The following is a 22407-nucleotide window of genomic DNA, read 5'->3' on the forward strand; positions in this document are numbered from 1 at the left end:
AATTTCATATGGAGAAAATAATAATGTATGTATATAATTAATAACATTACACTTGGGCTAATACCTTGTAACTTAATTATAGACTATATAGCTGATTTAGTTTCATTTACCTAAGGAGCTATTCTGACCTGTTTGCAGATTAATTACATCTTCAGGATAACACTCTGATTTATCACTGTCTTTTGTAGCAGTACAGCACTTAGTAGGAGGACAGGGACATGTCAAATGCTAAAAGATCCTTAGTTGTGAAACACTTTGTAAGTTTGATCATTAAAAGGATATGGCAGCTACACCCAAGCAGTATTAGATTAGCTATGGAATATTAGGAAAGCTCATGTCTCAGAAATCAAATGTTGGTATGAAAATAAAGTCTCTGATGTAATCATTGAAGTTAGTTTGGAGCTGCTACTAGAATTTAAGGAAAATTTCATGCTCTGAAATGCATAAAAATATTATGAATTTCTGAACATTTATTAGGCTTCTTTTAGTGTTAGAAACATTTAAAATGATAGCATACTTTATAGCTTACACAAACAAGAATATTGTGTATATATTTGTAAGTTTAGTTTATTATAACTGTGTTGAGATAATTGAACTGTTATATTTTATCTTAAAATGAAAATTCAATTAAGTTCCCGCAAAAGGAAGAATGAAGGAAGTTGTAGCCTTAAATATAGCAGAATGATCACTTAACACATATTTGACAAATGTTATATGTTAACATGCATGCAAAGATTAGATATATTTTTATTTCCTTTTCATATGCTAGGAATTAATCCAAAGTCTTAGGCTTCTAGTAAAGCTTTCTTGCCATAAGTTATGTCCAAAGTCCCATAAGACTAGGCACTCTGAATAACCTAAAATTCTTCATTCTCAGGTTTACACATAAGATATGGTTCTACAGGTAAAGGAAGTTAGCAACAAGACAATCAACCTAAGGTGTTTCCTTAGAACTTACATGGAAGAAAGAGATAATTGGGTTCCAGAAGTTGCTATTTGACTTCCACATGAAAGCTCTGATATAAGAAATCAAACACACACACAAACACTTATGCACACACTAAGAAATATATAAATGCAATAATGTTGTTTTTAAGAACCTAAGTTCAAGGGGAAGATAAACCAGGAGAAAATTAAATCGATATCTAAGATGTGAGATGTGATCATCATGAGATAAAAATGTGTAGAGAATTATACAGATCTGGAAAAGGCATTTTGAGAAAACTGAGATCCAAAATGATTACTCAGAATTGGGCAAAAGTATGCCATAAAATCTGTGAATGAGTAAAGAGTAGGTGTTCTCAGTGACAGTGGGATGGTGAACCACCCACTGAAAGCCCTGATGAACTAAGCAAAGAACAGAATTAAGACAGTGAATCTTAGAATACACAAGTTGTTTGTAGATGTGATGCTGGAGCAAAACCAAGGCCAGACCTCATACAATAGTTAGAATCTATTGTTATAAAAGGTGGGACCAGGAGGCTTGATATAATAGGAAGAATCTGACCCTGGGAATGAAGAATAAAAACAAAGGGACTCCCTGAAGAGGCATGGTGATGGTGAAAATGGAAACTGAGCTGAATCTTTGTTTCTTGACATTTAGAAAATCATAAAAGAAATATTTAGGGGAGAGGCCAAGACAATATTCAGCCTATTCCTTGGCTAATAGAGAAATGTCAAGCAGAGATTTAGATGAATAAAGAACACTGACATCTTCATTAAGTGACTTTGGATCCTTAGGAATAATTAAAACAACCCAGACAGATGCAGAATAGAAAGTGTTTAAAACCAAAACATATTTGCTATGAGTTTAAGATATGAGAGAGCATAAGAATTTATTATTCAAAGTATTTTGAGGATGACATACTCTCAGTGAGGTGGTCAGAGAATCAAAAAGAAAAGAAATAGGAAAATCAAGCCTACATGTTGTAAAGCACATACTACCCCTGAATGGTGTGCATGATGTCACTTCCACTTAAGCTACCCAACTAATGTCAAACATACTCAAAAATGTGTACCAGCAACCATTATTTCTACTCATCTGTGATGCCTATGAACGACATCAATTACCAGCATGGCACAATAACCCTAAGGGCCCAGGGGATGCACAGATACCTTTGTCATAAAAATCAACTTTCTAATTGCATTTAAGACCCACTCAATCAAAGGGAAACCATGGCTGGTACTGGAAATCTGAAAATCTACCTAACTACTCAGCTCTAGTGAAGTCTTGATTATTAGAGGAGAATCTTTTTTTCTTTTATTATTTAATAAATTTTTTAAAAATTAGAAACAGTCTTATTTTACATATCAATCCCAGTTCCCTTTCCCACCCATCTTCCCATGCACCCCACTGAAACCCCCATCCCATTCCCCATCCACTCTCCAGGGAGGGTGAGGCCTTTCATGAGGGATCTTCAAAATCTGTCAAGTCATTTGGGTCAATGCTTAGGCCCTCCCCCCATGTATCTAGGCTAAGAAGTCCATTTTGTGCACTGGGGATACATGCTGATTACATTGCCAGAGGCCCCAGAGAATGCCCAGTTTAGAAGAGAATCTGCAAGTACTAATTTGCAAAACCAGTATTATCCTTAACAATCTATACAACCTATACACAATTGTGCTTTTACCAACAGAGACGTGTAGTTTACCGCAGGTCAAGAAAAGTTATGTTAGAAACAGACAGAAACCACTACGGATATAAACAACCAACCCATATGTGACATTGTGGAGCCCAGTCCCATAGGTATATGAACAACATATTCTCACATTTAAGACTCATGTAACATTGAAGAAGAGGAACAGAAAGACTGAAAGAACCAGAAGATTGGGGAGATGCTGGTGAGACTGTGTCTCCTAAGTTTTAAGAAGATGCACCTAGAAAGTTCCACTAAGATGACTACCCAAATGGGAGATGAACAAGGGGCATGCCAAAATGTGTGTGTATGTGTGGAGGGGTGGTTAAAGCCCAGCCCACAAAGGCCTCAACCTTGCACAGAGAGCTATAGCTATCTGAGGAAAACTGGGAGTTGGGGAGGTTGTGTAGGAGGAAGTCTGTATGCGCCTCTAGTAGTCACATGTTTAATGGCGGCATACAGACTTCGGGTGATAAACCAAAGCGGCTAGCAAAGAAAAGCTTCTCTTAACAAGGTTGTATTCCCAAGGGAAGAGTTCACTAATTGCTTGCCAATGTCAAATGGTTACACCTGCAAGCATACATACAAGTAACATCATATGAACTAAGAGGAATGTGTTTAAAAATATGCATGTATATACATTACATACATGCATACAATAACAAAGAAAAGAAGAGACCATGGATTTGAAGGCAAGCAGAGGGTGTGTGCATTGGAGGGTTTTTGGGAGGGGAAGGGATAAATGTTCTAATAATATAATCTCAAAAATTAAAAAAAATTGAATGAAGGTAAAATAATAATTACAGATTGAAAAACACCACCATCACCACCACTAGCAGCCTATAACAAAAGCAAACAAAGCAACAACAACAAAAATAAATGTGGCCTGGGTGGGAAGGAATAGAGGATGGCAAAAGGCGCTTGACATCAATGCTTCAGTAAATAGGTGATATGGTGAGAGCTATCAATAACTATATTACATGCAATAATTGGTGAGGAATAAAGAGTTCTTTCTCAGAAATGATTCCCAGGTCTTCTTATTTTTCAGTCCATTTATATTGACATGTATAAGTTCCCTGGAATAATTTTGGGGGTCACTTATGTATATTGTCTTCTGGGAATAGTCATATATTAACTTCCTCGTTTCCAATTTGTATCCCCTTGATTTACTTTAGTTTCCTTATTGCTCCAGCTAGAACTTAGACTACTATAGTGAATAGATATGGACAGCTTTTTGTTGTTGTTGTTCTTGATTTTAGTGAACTTGGTTTCAGTTTCTCTCCATTTATTTTGATGTTGGCTACTGGCTTGCTATATATTGCCTTCATTATGTTTAGATATGTTCTGTGTCTCTGACTTGTCCAAGACTTTTATAATGAAGGGATGTTGGATGTATTACAGCTTTTTACAGGATCTAATGAGATGATCATATGATTTTTTTCTTTCATTGTGTTTACATGGTGGATTACTTTGATAGGTTTTCATATGTTGAGCTATTCCTGCTTCTCTGGAATGAAGGCTTCTTGATCATGAAGGACGATATTTTGATGTGTTCTTGGATTTGGTTTGTGAATATTTTATTGAACATTTTAGACTCTCTGTGTCTTAGGTAAATCAGTCTATAATTCCCTTTCTCTTTCTCTGTTGAAGTCACTTAGTGCTATAAACTTTCCTCTTGGAGCAGCTTCCATTTTATTCCATAAGTGTGGGTATGCTGTGAATTCATTTTCATTGAATTCTAGGAAGTCTTTATTTAATTTCTTTTTTTTTCTGTATTGACCCAGTAGTTATTTAGGTGTCCCACACATTAATAGTGGGAGACGTCATTTCCCCACTCTCACCAATGGACAGTTCATCCAGACAAAGACTAAACAGAGAAATACAGGAACTAACAGACATTTTGAATCAAATGTACTTAACAGCTATCTACAGAAATTTGAATCAAACACAAAATAATAAACCTTTATCTTAGCACCTCACGAAACATTCTCCAGAACTGACCACATACTTGGTCACAAAGCAAGTCTCAACATGCACAGCAAAGTTTAAATAACCCCCATATCCTGTCAGATCACCAAGGATTAACGCTGGATGTCAACAACAATAGAAACAGCAGAAAGCCTACAGATTTCTTATAATAAATAAAATGGGATTCAGTATATTGCTTTATGTTTCAGATATTATACAAAAAAGGATCTTACAGTTTTTAATTCATTAGCATTGTGACTCACAGCTTTTAACTTTTTCAGATGCAAAAATCTAAATTTATGTTATACATAAAATTATCATTAGAAAGCCAGGCGTTGGTGGTGCATGCCTTTAATCCCAGCACTCGGGAGGCAGAGGCAGGGGGATCTCTGTAAGTTCAAGACCAGCCTGGACTATCAAGGGAGTTCCAGGACAGCCTCCAAAGCCACAGAGAAACCCTGTCTCGAAAAAAACAAAAAAAAATTATCATTAGAGGCTGGCAAGATGGCTCATCAGGAAAAGGCACTACCTTCCAAACCTGATGACCTCAGTTAGGTAGGTTCTTAAACCTACATGGTAGGAGAGGTGACACCTCCAAGTTTTCCTCTGACCACTACTCACATGTCAATGGCACACATGTAAATATAAACACAAAATAAATGTATTAATTTAATAATCATTAGTAGTAGATGATTATCAAACTAACATTAGATCGTTAAAATGATCTTTTTTAAATATTACAGGAATTTATTTGATGTTTGCTTGAATGCATGTTATGGAAAAACCAACACTATTGGTGTTGTGTGCCCCTGGAAAATCTCATGGATGCATTGACTGATAAGCATGCCAATCAATGAACATCAGAAATGGAAACTGAAAACCCAATTTTAGGACTGCTCTTTAAGATTTGTCTCTAGTCAAAGTAGGCCACTCCCTTAACAAATGCTTAAGGTGTTAGAGCTTTTGTGTGAAAGCAGCTGACACATTTAGACTTGGTTTGTTGAATATCTAAACACTTGTAAATAAAAATACTCAGCTTTTAACTTTTTGATACTGGAAAACTTTCAGGCCTAGGGTTTGCAGCCAGGAAGGGCTGCTTTGTATTCTCTAAATTGGACTGTTTTCTACAAGGCCAATCTTCACAGTTGGTTTTCATTCCTTCTGCATCATCATTTCCATCCACTGACTTTTCTCTCTCATGCCATTCCATTCACCTTGTAGGCTGAGTCTCATCTGTATCTGTGATCACTTTGAACTCCATATGAACACTAAACACAGCTGTGTACTCCTCAGTCTTCTCTTTGATGACTGTCATAGCCTGACTGAGAACAGAGAGGTCTTCTGTTCTCTTCAGTGTCATTTTGTTGTCATCACAACTTGGGTGAGACTATTAGGTTAATCGTGGTGGCCATGATTTCTGTGGAACAATTAAAATCTGCTCTCAGGATTTCTTTTACAGTTCCAATTCCTTCATTGCCATAGCAGCCACTTCAATATCTGCTCGAATTTTGACAGCTTGTGAGGGGGTCAAACACCTATTGATGCTGTTAATGGATACTTCCCATTCATTTTCATTCAAATATAAACTATCAAAGATAGATGGGTCTGAGACTGCAGGCTTAAAGGCATCATAATCACCATATCCAGGCTTTCTGTACTTGTCATCAAAGAACCACGTAGTCCTCTGGAACAGGCTTTCCAGTTGTTCATCCTTGGAATATTTTAATACCTCAGCAACATGGCAAGGAATGCTATAAGCAGTATTTGATTTTGTGAATTTGTCTTCCCATTTAATTGCTTCCTGTGGAGAAACTCTTCTTTTTGACAAATCGATGTATCCTTTTTCTTTGTTCATGCTAACAACAACCATGCATTTATTTCTGCTAATGCAGATCACTTAGTTCATAGAACAGACATATCTTCCAGATAATTCACTAAGAAGAATCATGCCTTCTATGTTACTGTATTCCAATAAGTTGATATAAGCTCCCATCTCAACAATGGATCTTACATTCACTGTCACTACATCTTCTAATTCAGGAAGCCTGTGTTGACAAAATCTACAACTTAGACCTAGCATTCATAGAGTCTCAGTCCTAATGTAAGCAATGTTAACCACAGGACAACCTGAATAGTTTGTTTCCTCGGCACTTGATAGATTTTGCAGGGTTTAAAGAAGAGGTCAGATTTTGCTTTTTACTCCAGAATGATTAAGTTTTAATCAACCAAGAGACGGCATTATGACGAAAGATGGGAAGTCAGGCTAAATTTATCTATATACCCATAGAATTTGACCAAAAAATCAATTTAAGTGATACAAGATAGCAGCAATATAATAATTATTTGTGTGTTTATGTGTTTTTCCGTGTTGGTTATCAAACTTTCGCACTGAGTTAGTTTGTATTCAAAATAAAGACATATTTGAGATGAGCTGACAGAACAATTACACTAAAACGTGATCATGTTCATAGGGCAATTATATTGGCCTTCAGACCAAATCAAATACTTTTGCCTTCTAAATGAGTAAGTGACCAATTATAAACTGCAGAAGATATTTTTTCTGGAACACTGTGTACTATGAGAAGGAGCAGAAAACTTAAAGGCATTCTGAACAATAAGGGCTCCACTACCTTGGAATTTATGTCTGTGAAAATTATGTAGTCATATTTTTTCCTACACTGGCAGAATAAGAGGCTCTTAGTGACTGACTAAGGCGGAAGCGTGTTAAATCATAGCTATGAAAATACCTATTTGATAGGACATTCGGGTGGTAATATATGTGGTGCAGTAAAGTCTACTTGTCTTTGTCAGATTTTTCCTAGTCTTGGAGAATATTTCCAGAGTGACATCAGGAGGACTAATGTGGATAAATAGTTCCCTTTCATGTTTTACTATGCAAGATACAAATACATTCTGAAAATGTTCTACAAAACAGAACCGTTGCAGAAATCACGTTCCTTCCTGCCTTGCCTATCTTTGCCCAGTAGCTGACTTATATTTTGTAGAGGGTCCCAGTTAGTACTTTCTAGTATGATTAACAGCAGCTAAAAATCAATATTCAGTGCAGGGAAAATAGAATTGGTCTAGCATAGTCTTTATAAGCATTGTCTTGCAATTGAGTATCTAATTATGTTAGCAAACCAAGATAAATTTATATTTATGGTAGTTAAGAATTTTCATCGATATGATTCATGTACTTTCTTTGACTTGGCCTCAGATATCTAGGAGATAATTCGTAAGTCTTATTCAAAGACACACATACACACACAACCACACATTTTTAATTTTACACACACACACACACGCACACACACACACACGCACACATACACACACACACACACACTTTCAGTTGCAAAGAAAACCACCACTACACTTAGTAAGAAATAGCTTTATGGAAATTTTTCATTATTTTAACATTTATTTCACTTAAAAGATAAAGTCCTATTATAGTTACTAATGCAGATTCTGTCCAACTGAGTCAAAAATTATGGTTAGCCAATCAAGTTGAAATAGAGCACCAATGCTCTAAAAATATCAACACAATATTTTAATTACACAAAGATATAATAGTTGCTAACAGTTGACCTAAAACCTGATGTATTTATTTTAAAAATTCTAAATATGCCTTATAATAATTTAACATTAAGTAAACAGTAAGATAAATACATTAGCAGTTAAAAGTAAAGTGGTGAAATAAATTATCTCTAGGAATAATGACTGTTGTATCTCTTCTCACTACACTCAAAGAGCTCTGAGTACTATATTTACATTAACTAGAATTATTTTTCAATTCCCAGGTTCATTTTTGTATTCTCTGTAACGCTAACTGAAGATTTAAATACAAAATATTAGCTGAAAGAATTAATAAATGTAATTAATAACTGAATACTAATGAGAATTAAGATATGAAAGCACATTCATAAAAAACACAGAATTATATGTTTTACAAAGTTATGTTGAGTATTTAGGAAGAAGTTAAGAAATGTTTATCAAACAATGCCATTTACGAATTCAGAGGAATGATCCACGGATAGAACATCAAATGAATCTGGCTGTTTCCTACACTATAAATTGTTTTGAACACTAATCCTTCTCTCTCCAATTTGTAGAAAGTCTTTTCCCCATTATAATATGATGTGGACTGCTTGGGGAAAATGTGCTATAGAGCAGAATAAAGATAATCCATGAAGTGACTCAAAGTACTTTTTGATGAAGCAACTCCCATTAATTTGGGATCAGCCTTTTATACCACTGAAGGGATTAAAAACTTTTTTCATTTTTGTGTAGTTTAGAAAAATCAATGCTTTTGCACAGGGAACTGCCATGGAAAAAGGATTTTAAAGCTACATTCATAGAATTTTCTGTCTTTGAAACAAGCATTTAACCAGAAATTGATCTTCCAGCTAACAGCTACAGGTTAAAAATAAGATATGACAGAGCAGATTTGGTTTTGTTATATACTGGAGAAGACAAGTTATAAGCTGTCAACAGAACCAGAAGATCAGAAACTAAAACTAATGAGCCAGTGGTTTGACACCTTTGGGTTATCTTACGTGTAATCCCTGAAGGAAAATATGTGAGGACAGATGAACCAAAGAAACAAATGGCAAGAAGAAATATAAAAATTTGCTATTATTGACTCAAGACAACACAGCATAGGTAAACTCACCATTTGCAATGCATCAATAATAATCTAAGACACAATAAGCAAACAAAGTCCTACTGAGCAGCAGAGTAAAAAAAAGCCACATAAAGATGGAAAATAGACAGAGTCTGGATACTGCATGTTATTGTCTTGTTTTTGAATTGTTTGATTCCTGAGGAAGGAGCAACGATTGATAAAAGATGTTGGATTATGAATGTATCTGGATTAATCCTACCTATATATTTTGAAGATGCCTTGACTTCAAAATTTATGTCTAAGGACATGTTGTATTGGAAAGGAGTTTCTGTTTTTTGTTTCCAAAGAATATGTAAAGCTGTTGGTTCATTCCAGACTAAAATATTTCAGTCAAGCAAGATCCCCTGAAGAAGTGACCCAGGTGATCACACATCCAATACAGAAGGGATGATGCAGCCTTGAAGACTACTATAGCCAGGAGTTGGCCATGATTCTCAGGATGCCCTTAGAATTGACAGTGTCTCCAAACAACAGAAATCTGTTTGGAGAGAACTATGTCCACATTCCCAAATGTTGTTTATAAATGTTTGTTTTCATTTAAATGAGATTGTCTATAAATGGTTAATGGTCACAGTCCATCTTTTTGTCTAAGCAAAAAGGGGAATATGATATAGAAATGAATACTTTACATTGGTATGGATTTTAGTTTACTGATACAAATTTAAGGTCAGTTTTGTTATATATAATGATACTCTTGTTTAGATATTGTGTTTATACAGCTCATTTAAAAATGCATTGTATAGTTAAATACAGATTATAGATTGAAACCCATAATAGTCATAACTTGCAGTTATGTCAGTTAGGTTTTTTATATATACAGATATATATTTGAGATGGATAGTCTTCAGGCCTTTGACAGAATATGGCATTTTAAAATTTATTATGATTTTGTGACTAAGAAACACAACTGCTCCTGGCAACACAAATTATATCAGAGAGGAAGATGGACATTGAAGAAACTCATATGGAGTTTGCCTTCAATGTGGGAAAACATGCTGGACAGCGCACTGTCCAGACTGGACATGCAGGACCCTCAGGAAAGTGACTGCTGGACTTGCCAAAACAAGACAGGAAAGTCATTCAAGGTTCCTGCTTCATGGAAGAGTCTGCCAGACATTCTGCAGGACACAAAGAAAAATGACTGACCGACTGCCAATACAGGTTGGACAGTTTCAAATTTCCTGCTTCGTTGCTAGACACTCTAGGTCTGTAGGCTGAAGATGGATGTCCATCGTTACAGAAGACCTTTGCATGACTGTCCAGGCAGCAAGATGTCTCTGTCAATACTAGAGTTTATATATTATCCTACTGAGGTCTTTGATGGAGTTGAAGACAGAGCGTTATTGTTATGTTTTCCCTTAGTTATGATAAAAGATAAGTTATATATAAGACTTTAGACTCACAAAATTAGGTTAGATGATAGAATATTTTCTTTAAAATTTGCCAAATGTTAATGGAGTAAATACTGTTAACTATAGTTCTTATTTAATAACTGTTTTGTTGTGTATATTGCACTGTGTTAAACCTAAAACCTTCCTTTTTATTTAGGCAGAATAGAGAAGATGATGGGGGATGTCATTCTGCACATGTGTTTCTATTGTTGTTTGATGAATAAAACAGATTGACCAGTAGCCAGGCAGGAAGTATATAGGCAGAGCTATCAGACGGAAAATTCTGGGAGAGAAGAAACTGAGAGGAGATGGGAGATGCCATGTATCTACTGGTAAGATAGGATGTCCAAGCATATTCTGGTAAGCCAAGACCATGTAGAGATACATAGGTAAATTGTTATGGTTTGATAATTAAGAGAGAACTAGTCAGTAAGAAGCCTAAGCCATTGGCCAAACAGTTTATAATCAATGTAAGCTTTAGGCACACTTCAACCATTTAACCCTTATTATGTCCTTCAAGTAGTTTCTGTGATGGCTTCTTTTACAAATCAAGAGCAGAAGGAGGTTTTACTCATGGACAAGTTGCTTTTCCATTTAAAGAGAAGCAAATGCAAAATAGTGATATAACTTTTGCATTCAGAACCATTTAGCTTCCTCCCAATCATATGCCAATATACAAAACTCACACCCTCCATTTGTAGCTTTCTTTCTATTATAGTTCAGTTTCACAAATGAGAATAATGGCTTAGTAAATACTCACACTTTTAAAATTTAACATATATTATAAATTTATTTCCCTAACATTTTTAATTTGTAGGCATATCAGACACCATAAAGGTGCCTAATTTTAATCATAGAAATAACACATGATTAACCTTTGTAATTTTAAAATATGAAAAATGAAATATGGTAACCCACTGCATAACATTGAATTTCATTGTTTATTAAAACTATTTTCATCTGTTCATTATGACTACTTTCCATTTTCTCAGTCTTATCCTATATTTCCATTGGATCAGTGGTTCTTAACCTTCCTAATGCTGTGACCCTTTTATACGATTCCTCATGTTGTGGTGACTCCAACCATAAAATTATTTTAATTGCTACTTTACAACTCTGGCTTTGCTACTGCTGTGAATCATAATGTAAATATCTGATATTCAGGATATTTAATTTGTAACCATTTGTGAAAGGGTTGTTGGACTCCCAAGCCCTCAAGTTGAGAACCATTTCATTCAATCTTGTAACCACTTATAATTTTTTTTTATATTTTGAGTCAGTAAATTAATCTGTAGTGCAGGCTGGTCAGAAACTTTCTAGGATCCCACATCATTGCCCTGAGTGCTGGGATTAGAGTTACATGTCACAACATCTACTTTTAGATTCTAATTTGAGGTTAGGCATTTTAAAAAGAATTATTCTATTCTATTTTATGTGCATGAGTATCTTGGGTGCACCATGTACAAGCATGGAGGTCAGAAGAGAGTGACAAACACCTTGGACCTGGAATTATACATGTGAGTCATCATGGATCGAACCCTAGTCTGCTACAAGAGCAACATCTGCTCTTAACCAAAGAGTCATCTCTCCAGTACCTCTCTGTTTTTGATTGTATAAAACTGTATGTTTTAATTTATTAATCATATTTACTAATGGCTAGAAATATTTTGTGGCATGTACTTATAAATGGTATCAAGATACATTTAAATAAGGAAAATCATGAAAAATATTGTTTATTTCCTCTTTAACCATTTGAGATTTTCTCCCTCATAAACGATGTATGTAACACATGAACAGGAAAAGGAAATAGATATATACAAGATATATATCACACATGAAGGTGATATATAAATTTATTTTCATTCAAATGAATAAGAAGCTCTATTCCATCATTCATTGTTTCCTTCAATCTTATCCAAGGATGTGGAATTTTAGCAGATCATAAATATCATAGTCTCTATGAATTTGGTAGCTTCCTTGCTTAGTTTTACTTTCTGTTCATTCCTATTTATATATTTTTACTACTGTATATTATTTATAGCTAATTAGCAGTATTTAGCAGACGACAAGAACATTGCCTATTGTAGGTACATTATTACAGAAAAGTACTGTGGCATTCATCCAATTACAAACTAAAGCTAATTAACAGGTCCACTAATCCCATAACAATTCTCAGTAGCAATGATCTAAATGTGTAAATTAATGAAATGTGTAAATAAAAGTATCTATCCAATAATTTTGCATTTATTGATAATTTATAAACATTTACTATAACTGTATATCACCTTAAAATAACAGGAATGTGTTTTTCTTCTCTCTCTCTCTCTCTCTCTCTCTCTCTCTCTCTCTCTGTTTATATATGTCCATGTAAATAGATAGATGTAGATACACATTATTTATATTCTCATCACTAAATTAATTCGATTTCTAATAGTTGACTAAACAAAATGGTAGAAAAATCACTTTATCCTTTTTAAATTTTATTTGGAACACTGCTACACTTCCCTAATGAAGATAATACTAGCAATACATTTTTAGTGATAAAAGTTAACGTCAGCTGTTTTTCTTTAAATAACTGTGACAATTATGGTTCATCTCTATAATGAATCAACCCAAAGCATCCATCACTACACTCTGTTGCTTTGCTTTTGTGGTGTTGGATAGTCATCCTAGGTCATTGAATTTCTAGATTTGTTGATTAATTTTTTGTCACTTTCACATTTACATTTGCAGGTGAATTTCCTTTGGGGGAGATTTATATATAGGTTGGTGAGTTTTGCTAGTTATGGAAAATAAACTGAGAGGCTGATCCTTTCAACTTTCATTTTTAAGTATCTTAAAATTTTGAGGAATTAAGCTCAAAGGAAAAGTAAGTTTAATTGACCCTAGATTTTGTGTATGTTGAATTGCCCCCAGCAGTAGTAGCTACACACACACACACACACACACACACACACACACACACACACACTCTCTCTCTCTCTCTCTCAGCTTTGTACTGAGATCAAAGGTTCTTTGAACATGACAGCCCAGCCCAAGAAGATATGGAGATCAATGAGGAATGTCTTAGACATAACAAGTGTTGGAGTCACCTCAGACCCACTGAAGAATTGTGAGTGCTGATACCTACAATGCAGCAACATCTGAACAAGCCCTGTTGATTTTGTTTCTTCCCTAAGGACAGACACAAGAATATTTCCTCACTTCTCAGCAAATTTTAGCTCTTTGCATTTCCATGGAAAATGTTCCATTTCTCAGACTGACTCATAAAACTCAAGCCCGACACATTCAGAATTATTTAAATACCTCCTGTGGTATGGATACATCTTCCTATTTACTATGCCTCCTCTCTCTCTCTCTCTCTCTCTCTCTCTCTCTCTCTCTCTCTCTCCTACTCTCCCTCTCTCCCTCTCCCCCGCTCTCTCTCTCTCTCCTAAAAACTATTTTTGCCAGTTATTCATATATTCCTTTTATTTTGTGGAGAAAAAAATGGGTTTTGTATGTCATTATATTTTTTTCTTTTTCTTTTCCCTGTTAATGTTATTCTTTCTTGTATGCTTTGCAACTCTTAATTGGCTAACTCTTTGGGTATTTTTATTCTCTTACACACATATGTGCAAACCCCACACACAATACACAACACCTAAGTCTCAGGGAGTATCGCCAAAAGCAATAAGAAAGCTGATAAGAGTCAGAGGATCAAGAAGTTTGCTGTAAGGCTGTGTTTTATAGAAATGACTGGAAACACACCCGTGGAGTTTCAACAGCATGGTTCCCTAAACCAAAGCTGAACAATGACAAAACCATCTGACATGCCAAAATAGGTATCTAAAGTCCCACAAGTCTCACTCATCGATGAAGGGCTCCAGGAAATTAATGGCTTCTTGGAGAGAAAGAATCAGTGTTCTCTAGAGAAGGGATTCTAAATTGGTAACCCAACATCTCAAGAGTTTAACCCTAAAAGCATATACATACACACAAGCAGCACTAAATGGACTCAGCAATGCATATGTGTGAATTATATTATACATACATTTATAATTATAACAAATATACACACATATGAAAAAAGCCATGAACTTTAATAGACCATTAATTTGAGAATGTAAGGAAGGTTTAGGGGTGGGAGAAGTGGGGTAACTAAAGTAATCATGTGTGAAGTTCTCAAAAACAAAATTACAAGTGATTGCACCACACCCACTTATGTGTGGTGCTGGCTCTGTGTCTGCCAGGAAAGCAGTCTGCGAACTGAGCCACATCCACAGAAAAGTGGGAGCATGGGAGTGGGAAGGCAGGTAGGAAAAGGAGGAAGGGAGAAGGGGGAAGGGGAACATGAGGGATCAGGAAGACCGAGAAGACAACAGGGAAGAATATAGGAGAGCAAGAAAATAGATACCTTAACAGAGGGTGCCATTATAGGCTTAAAGAGCAATCTGGCACTAGGGAAATGTCCAGGGAGCCACAAGGATGACCCCAACTAACAATCTAGACAATAGTGGAGGGGCTACCTTACATGTCCCTCCCCTATGATGAGATTGATGACTACCTTAAATGTCATCCTAGAGCCTTCATCCAGTAGCTGATGGAAGTAGAAGCAGAGACCCACAGCTAAGCACTGAGCTGAAGTCCTGGAAGCCAGTTGCAGAGAAGGAGGAGTGATGAACAAAGGGGTCAAGACCAGGCTGGGAAAACCTACAGAAACAGCTGACCTGAGCAAGTGGAAGCTCACAGATCCTAGTCTGATAGCTGGGGAACCGTCATAGGACCAAACTAGGCTCCCTGAACGTGTTTGTCAGTTGGGGAAGCTTGGGAAATCTATGGGACCTCTGGCAGTAGAACCAGTATTTATGTCCAGTACATGAACTAGCTATTTTGGAGCCCATTCCTCTGGGGGTGATACTCTCTCAACCTACATACAGGGGGGGAGGGCCTTGGTCCTGCCCCAAATGGTGTGATAGTCTTCAATGATCCCTCACTCTCTCTAAGGAGTGGATAAGGGGTGGGATTTGGAGATGGTGGGGGAAGAGGGAAGACCAGACTGAGGGAAAGCTGAGATTGGGATGTAAAATAAGGTTATTTTTTTTAGTTTTTTATCATTTTTTTTATTTTAAATAGCTTGTTTTACATGTCAATCCCAGTTCCCTCTCCCTCCCCTCCTCCCGCACTCCCCTTCCCCCCCACCCTCCCACCCTATTGCCAAATCCTTCCACATAGGGGATATCAGAGTCTGTCATTTTACTCTGGGTAGGGTCCAGGCACTCCCCTAAGAGTCCAGGCTGAGAGAGCATCCCTCTTTGTGCTATAGGCACACGAAGACTGTTTGTATACCAGGGATAGACACTGATCCACAGCTCAGGGCCCCATAGGTTGCCCAGGCCTTCTCGCTGACACTCCCATTTGGGGGGGGTTCAGATCAGTCCCATGCTGGCCTCCCCACTGTCAGTCTGGGGTCCAAGAGCTCTTCCCTGTTCAGATCAGCTGTCTCTGCTGGTTTTGCCAGCCCATTCTTTGCCAATTTGCTCATCACTCCTCTCTCTCTGTCACTGGGTTCCTTGGGTTCAGTTCAGTGATTAATTGTGTGTTTGCCTCTGCTTCCATCAGTCACGGGATGAAGGGTCCCGGATGGTTATAGACATAAAGTTCATTATCAGGAATGGGCATTCGAGGTGGTCTCTCCACTATTGCTTAGCTTGCCAATTGGTATTATCCCTTTAGATCACTCGAGGTCGCTCTGGTGCCTGATCTGTATTCGATCCTATGATTCCCTCTTCCCCCTATTCTACCCCCACCCCCTCAACTTCCTGTTCCCCCATGACCAACTCTCTTCCTCTTCACCCCCTCTCTTCTTCCCAGGTCCCACTCCCCCCCATCCCTCGCCGTGTTCCCCATCCATTCAGGGGATCTTGTCTCCATCCTCTTCTCTTGGGTACTATGCATATATGCATATCTTTTAGGTTCTTTCCTGTTTCCCAGACTCTCTATCAGTGGAAGTGCAGATAAAATAATAAAAATAATAAAATGAAAAATACTTAAAATCCTTACATTTCTCAATAGTTTGTTTTCATTTATATTGCTTCCTGGGTCAATGTGGTCAGAAATGCTATGTATTAGAATCCCTACACATATATTACAAAGGTATGAAGAATTTATAAAAATAATTCTACTGAAATATTAGCCCATATTTTTCTTCCTTTATTATTCTGAGATCTTTATATTTTCATATTTCATCTGCTTGCTTTTAACATTTCTAAGATATTGTCTTTTATAGATTCCTCATTGTTCCTGTTACACAAACACACACACATACACAAACACTCTCACACATAAGCACACATATATAATTAATATAGTATACAATATCCATAAATAATATATTTATCTGTACATCTATGTTTATATTTCTTTCTATTCTATAGATAAGTAATATACTTACAGTAACAGTACTGTTAATTGTCATTTAGCCCATATCTAAGAACCAATACTAAGCTTCTTTATTTTGATTTTAATAATTTATAGAAAATGAAGTTTCATGGTATATAAGAATATTATTTGTAGCTTTCCTGTGTTGATTCCCTCATTTTGATCTAAAAATTATCTAGCAATGTGTTACAAAAATTTCAAATTTTGAATTGTTAGCCATTGTAAAACACCTTTTTATATGTACTTCCAAGGTGATAAACTATTGTAGATAATTTAGTTGTTACGATTTTTACAATTTTATCCAATTGATATTCTTTAAGGTCAAGTGTGACTGATTCTTAATGAATCTTTCACAGATGCTTCCAAAATAAACAAACTAAAAGCAAAAATGCATAGCCATTTCACAAAGAATGTAAATTTCTCTATAGCTTTTTAAAGTTTCTCAGACTGTAAGGAAACCATAGACTACATTCAGATAGTGGATAAGACTGACCAGAGTGCCAGAAAACACTAGTTCAATGTGTTCCCATCTATGAGATCCATAGACATTTTAGCTTCTGCGTTGCATGGATCTGTTGCAGGCCAGGTCTTGGTTCTTAGGATCTGCATGTGTAGTCATTTTACCTGGAAGCAATTGCTGCAATATGTATGTCTGCTAAGCTAAAATAATACCAGGATCATAGTTCACAGATGCCATGGGCTTCAGCATCTGTCAGACCCAGGGATATCAAGGTGACAGACACCATTTAAAGAACTTTAGCATCGCATTTGACTCCAGAGGACTGTAAGTTTTCTTTGTTCATCTCTTATTTATACTGCCTACTGTTTAGAATATCAAGATGTGCTACATTTGTTTGAGTTGTGGAATATTTTTTTCAATAAAGCAAAGATGTGTTGCATTCTTTTATATTGCATTTGTTTAATTCTGTGAAGCTGTGTTACTCTGCCTGTCTAAAACACCATGAGTCCTGTTTTTGCTATGCTGTGAACTTTTTCTTCTAACCCTGGAGGTAGCCTTTAGATCTGGCCTCTGAGTCTACTAATAGTAGGTTGTTCTGTAACATATTTACGTTTTAGAAAAAACAATAATGCTATTTGTGGTGATTTAAAGGGACATGACCCCCATAGGGGGTGGGACTTTTTGGAGTAAGTGTGTTGCTGTGTGGGTGGGCTTTGAGGTCTCATTTGCTCAAGTTATACCCAGTCAGACAGAACACTTCTTTTGGCCTGAGACTCAAGATGTAAGCACTCTCAGATCCTTCTCTAACACCATGTCTGCCTGCAAGGTGTCTTGCTTTCTATCGTGACAATAATAAACTAAATGTCTAAACTGTAAGTGAGCCAACACAATGAAATATTTTCCTTTATAGGAGTTGTTGTGGTCATGGTGTGTCTTCATAGCAATGGAAAGTCATTATTTCTCCACCTTAGCATTTGAAATGTGCTGCAGTGTGTGAATAATTGCTGATATGTCCTCTAGAATTCAATTTGTATTAGGAGACATAGCTCAGTCATTAAAGGTTAGGCACACAAGCAAAAATACATGATTATTGTTTAAATCTCTCTGGATTCTCCTGAAAGGAAATTTTTGGATGACATGGTAGCTTTAATTTTTAAAGAAATTTGCCTCATTTTGGGTAGGCAGTGGATGACATATTTGTCATACCACAAATGCTGTAAAAGACTCCCAATTCCCCCATCGCCTGCCAATATTAGTTTTCTTCAAATCTGTAAAGTATACATTCTAACAGGAATGGAGGGATAGTCATTGTGATTCTGACAGATATTTTACAAATGAGTAATGACATTCAGTATATTTCCCTATGCCTCTTCTTTTGGATGCCTTCTTTAAAGAAATGTTAGTACAAGGCCCTTGTCCATTTAGTGCCTGTGTTATTAATTCCCTGATGTTAGTGTCTAGATTTTTAGTTTCCTTGGAGATGAATAGCATCTCAGGTACATATCATTCGCATATATTCTACTGTCGCACTGGCTGTCTTCTCACTCCATTATTGTTTGATAGGCAGAAGGTTTATACTTTGATTTATTCTTGCTTATTCTTTTTTTTTTGTTTTGCCACCTATGCTTTTGGTATCAAATTCAGAAAGTCTGAGTTGGTATCAACGAACTTCCTCCTGTTTCTAGGAGTTCTAGAGCTTTTTCTCTGGAGGTTTTACAGTTTCACTTCTTCATAGTTAACTCCACATTGTATTTTGTGGCTGGTGTGAGGTAAGGTTACAGTTCTCTTCTACTGGATGTGGATATTCATTTTCTTCTAGTACCATTTGTTAAAGCAAAATTCTATTTCCATTATATATTCTTGGAACTCTTGCTGGAAAAATCAGCTCAATGTGTATCTGTGGATTTATCACTAAAATCTGTTGGGGTTTTGAACATTAGATAGAATTAGCATTTCTATCTAAGTCTTATGAGACTAACCTATGATTTTTTTCCTTATTTTCTCATTGTGAGTACTGCAGTTATGGATTTTTCATATGCTGAATGAGCTCTTAGCCCCAGGATCAGTTAAAATTGCTCCTGGTATATTATGATTTTAATGTGGTGCTAGATTCTACTGACCAGCATCGGGCTGAAGTTCTTAGCATTGCGCTTATCAGTGACATTGGTTTGGTATTGTTATGTTACCTTATTTGGACTTTGTATTTAAGGTGATGCTGACCTCATAAAATAAATTTGAAAGTGTTCTCTAATCTGGTGGGACTGGATTATATTCTCTTGAGTTGCTGGTTGAGTGAGTCCTGTGGAGATCCCCCAAGAACCCAGAATGATGTTAAGACAAAAAGTCCCCTCTGAAAACTGAAATCAAGCCACATTGCTGATGAAAACTTCCACTCACTCAGTACATTGAATTTAGAGAGGACTCAGAGCCTTCACCCCTACATTCTAGTCTCTTTGACAGGAGAAGGTACTCTTAAGGCTGTGGGAAGAGGAACCTGGACTTTAACCCAGCCATAAAGTCTTCCATCTACAATCTATCCTGCCTGCACAATGTACTGAGGCACATCACAGAACAAGTGGGTGTGAAAAAAGGAGTATTTGGTTTAACTTGAAATTCACTCCCTGAGAGCCAGCTCATGCCCTAATCTCTACATATGACCAGGAACTGGGGATCCCAGAGACCTAGAGTCTTAGGGTAGAACTGAACACAAATGACACACACACACACACACACACACACACACACACACACACACACACACACAGAGACAGAGAGAGACAGAGAGAGGCAGACAGAGAGGCTATCCTCAAATTAGTGTCTTGTTCAGTCATCATCATAGAGCTTCCTTTGACAACAGAAGGGAACAGATGCAGAGACCCACAGCCAGACATTTTGTGGGAAGTGTCTAAACTACAGGTTTCCATCAGGCCCCTCCCCATCTGAGATGGGGAACCTAGGAGAAGAGGGACAGGAAAAGCTGTAGGAGTCGGGGGGGAATGGACACTTGGAGAACAAGACCCACTAGGTCAACTAAATAAGGCTCACTGAAACCACAGACACTGGCCTCCAATGGGTCTGCACCAGGTCCTCTGCACATGGTATAGCTATTAGCTTGGTGTTTCTGTGGGACTCCTAAAAGTGGGAGTGGGTGTGTCTCTGACTCTTGCCTTCTCTTAGTTTCCCACCTATTAGCTTGGCCTGTCCAGCCTCTGTGTGGGGGCTTTCACATTGTCTTATTGTGCCTTGTCTTGTCCTGTCTGGCTACCCACTTTTGGTGACCTACTCTTTTCAGAAGGGGGAGTGATTATGTAGGGGAAGGCAGGTGTGAGGGAGCTGGGGGGAGTGGAGGTAAGGGAAACTGTGATTGGGATGTAAATAGTAATAATAAACTTTTTGAAGAATTTGAGAATTGTAATACTTTAAATATTTAACAGATTGGGTCTTTATCTTCTATTTGTTGGGTACGTTTTAGTATTTGCTACAACTTCCACAATAAATGTAGATAGTTATAGATCATTTCAGATAATTTTTTGCATATTTAGTCTAGGTGACTTTATGTTTCTGTCAGTTTACTCAGTGCCTCTGCATTATGCTATTTATTGGCCCACAATTGCAGATAAAAATAGACCTTTATAGTTCACATTTATGTGGTATAATTTGCAATGTGTATCCAACTTATAATATTTTTAAAAGATTTTTCACTTGTATTCTGGCTATTTTTACACACACACACACACAAGCACACACACATACACACACACATATAATCAAGAAACCTGTGTTTATGTAGACAGACATTGGTGGTGTCAGCACTTGGATAGCAGAGGCAGGCATATCTCTGTGAGTTTGAGACCAGCCTGTTCTCAAAGAGCTAATGCCAGGACAGGTTCCAAAGCTACACCGGGAAACCCCATCTCAAAAAAAAAAAAAAACAACAAAAAGGAATTTATATGTAATATATGTATATATAAATACAAAATAAAAAATAATGAGTTCATAAAGATAGAGTGATACATGTCTTTAAAGACATTATGGAGGATGCTAAAGCAGGAGGACTTCATGTTCAAATACAGGCTGGAATACACAGAAACAATTTGTTTCAAAATCCTAATCAATCAAACAAAGCAGCAATACCAAACTCTCTTAGCTTAATATTTTTGAACTTAAAAATTTTAAATTGTTTCTCTTTTATGCTTGCTATTTCTTAGAATATTTTAACATTTGGCTGAGTTTACTTTGTGATTTTTATTTTTGTAGAAATCTGCTGTTTTGATCTTTAAAAACTTTTTATTGCATACATAAAAATTAAAGAACTTTCTTCTTTGATTAATTTTTCAATTTCTCTAAATGAATTTAATCTCTAAGTTGCTTTTGGTAAACTGCCATTTTCATATTAGTTCTACTACCCATGAGTTTGGAAGGCCTTTCTATCTTCTAGTGTTTTCTTCAACTTGTTACTCACTGTCTTAAGGTTTTTATTCTACAAGCCTTTCACTTCCTTAGTGAGACTTATTACGCATTTTTTAAATGTGTATGTTTGAGGATTCTTTTAATGAGATTGTTTTGGTGACTCTTTGGTGTATTTGTGTATAGAAAGACTACTGATTTTAATGTGTTAATTTTGTATTCTGCCACTTTACTTAATGTATTAATCAGCAATGTCAGTTTTATGTGGAGTCTTTAAGGCCTTTTATGTATAGAACTACATAATCTGCAAATAATATTTTTCCTATTAAATTGTCTATCTCCACCACTTATTTTTATTGAATGGGAAATGAGAGAATGGATATGCCTATTTTATTCCTGATTTTGTAGAAATGCTTTGAGTTTTTTTGTTTGTTCTGGTTT

At 36.4% G+C, this 22407-nt stretch overlaps 1 protein-coding gene and 1 pseudogene across 10 annotated transcripts in view; both read right to left on the reverse strand.

Moving 5' to 3' along the window:
* Dgkb (diacylglycerol kinase beta) overlaps positions 1–22407 on the reverse strand; it is a 744334-nt gene that overhangs the window by 367887 nt on the left and 354040 nt on the right. The gene's annotated exons all lie outside the window — the stretch shown is intronic.
* Positions 5388–7504, reverse strand: LOC106021615 (annotated as a pseudogene).

The sequence above is a fragment of the Mesocricetus auratus genome, unplaced genomic scaffold (genome assembly GCF_017639785.1).
Source record: "Mesocricetus auratus isolate SY011 unplaced genomic scaffold, BCM_Maur_2.0 Super-Scaffold_15014, whole genome shotgun sequence".
Classification (NCBI taxonomy): Eukaryota; Metazoa; Chordata; class Mammalia; order Rodentia; family Cricetidae; genus Mesocricetus; species Mesocricetus auratus.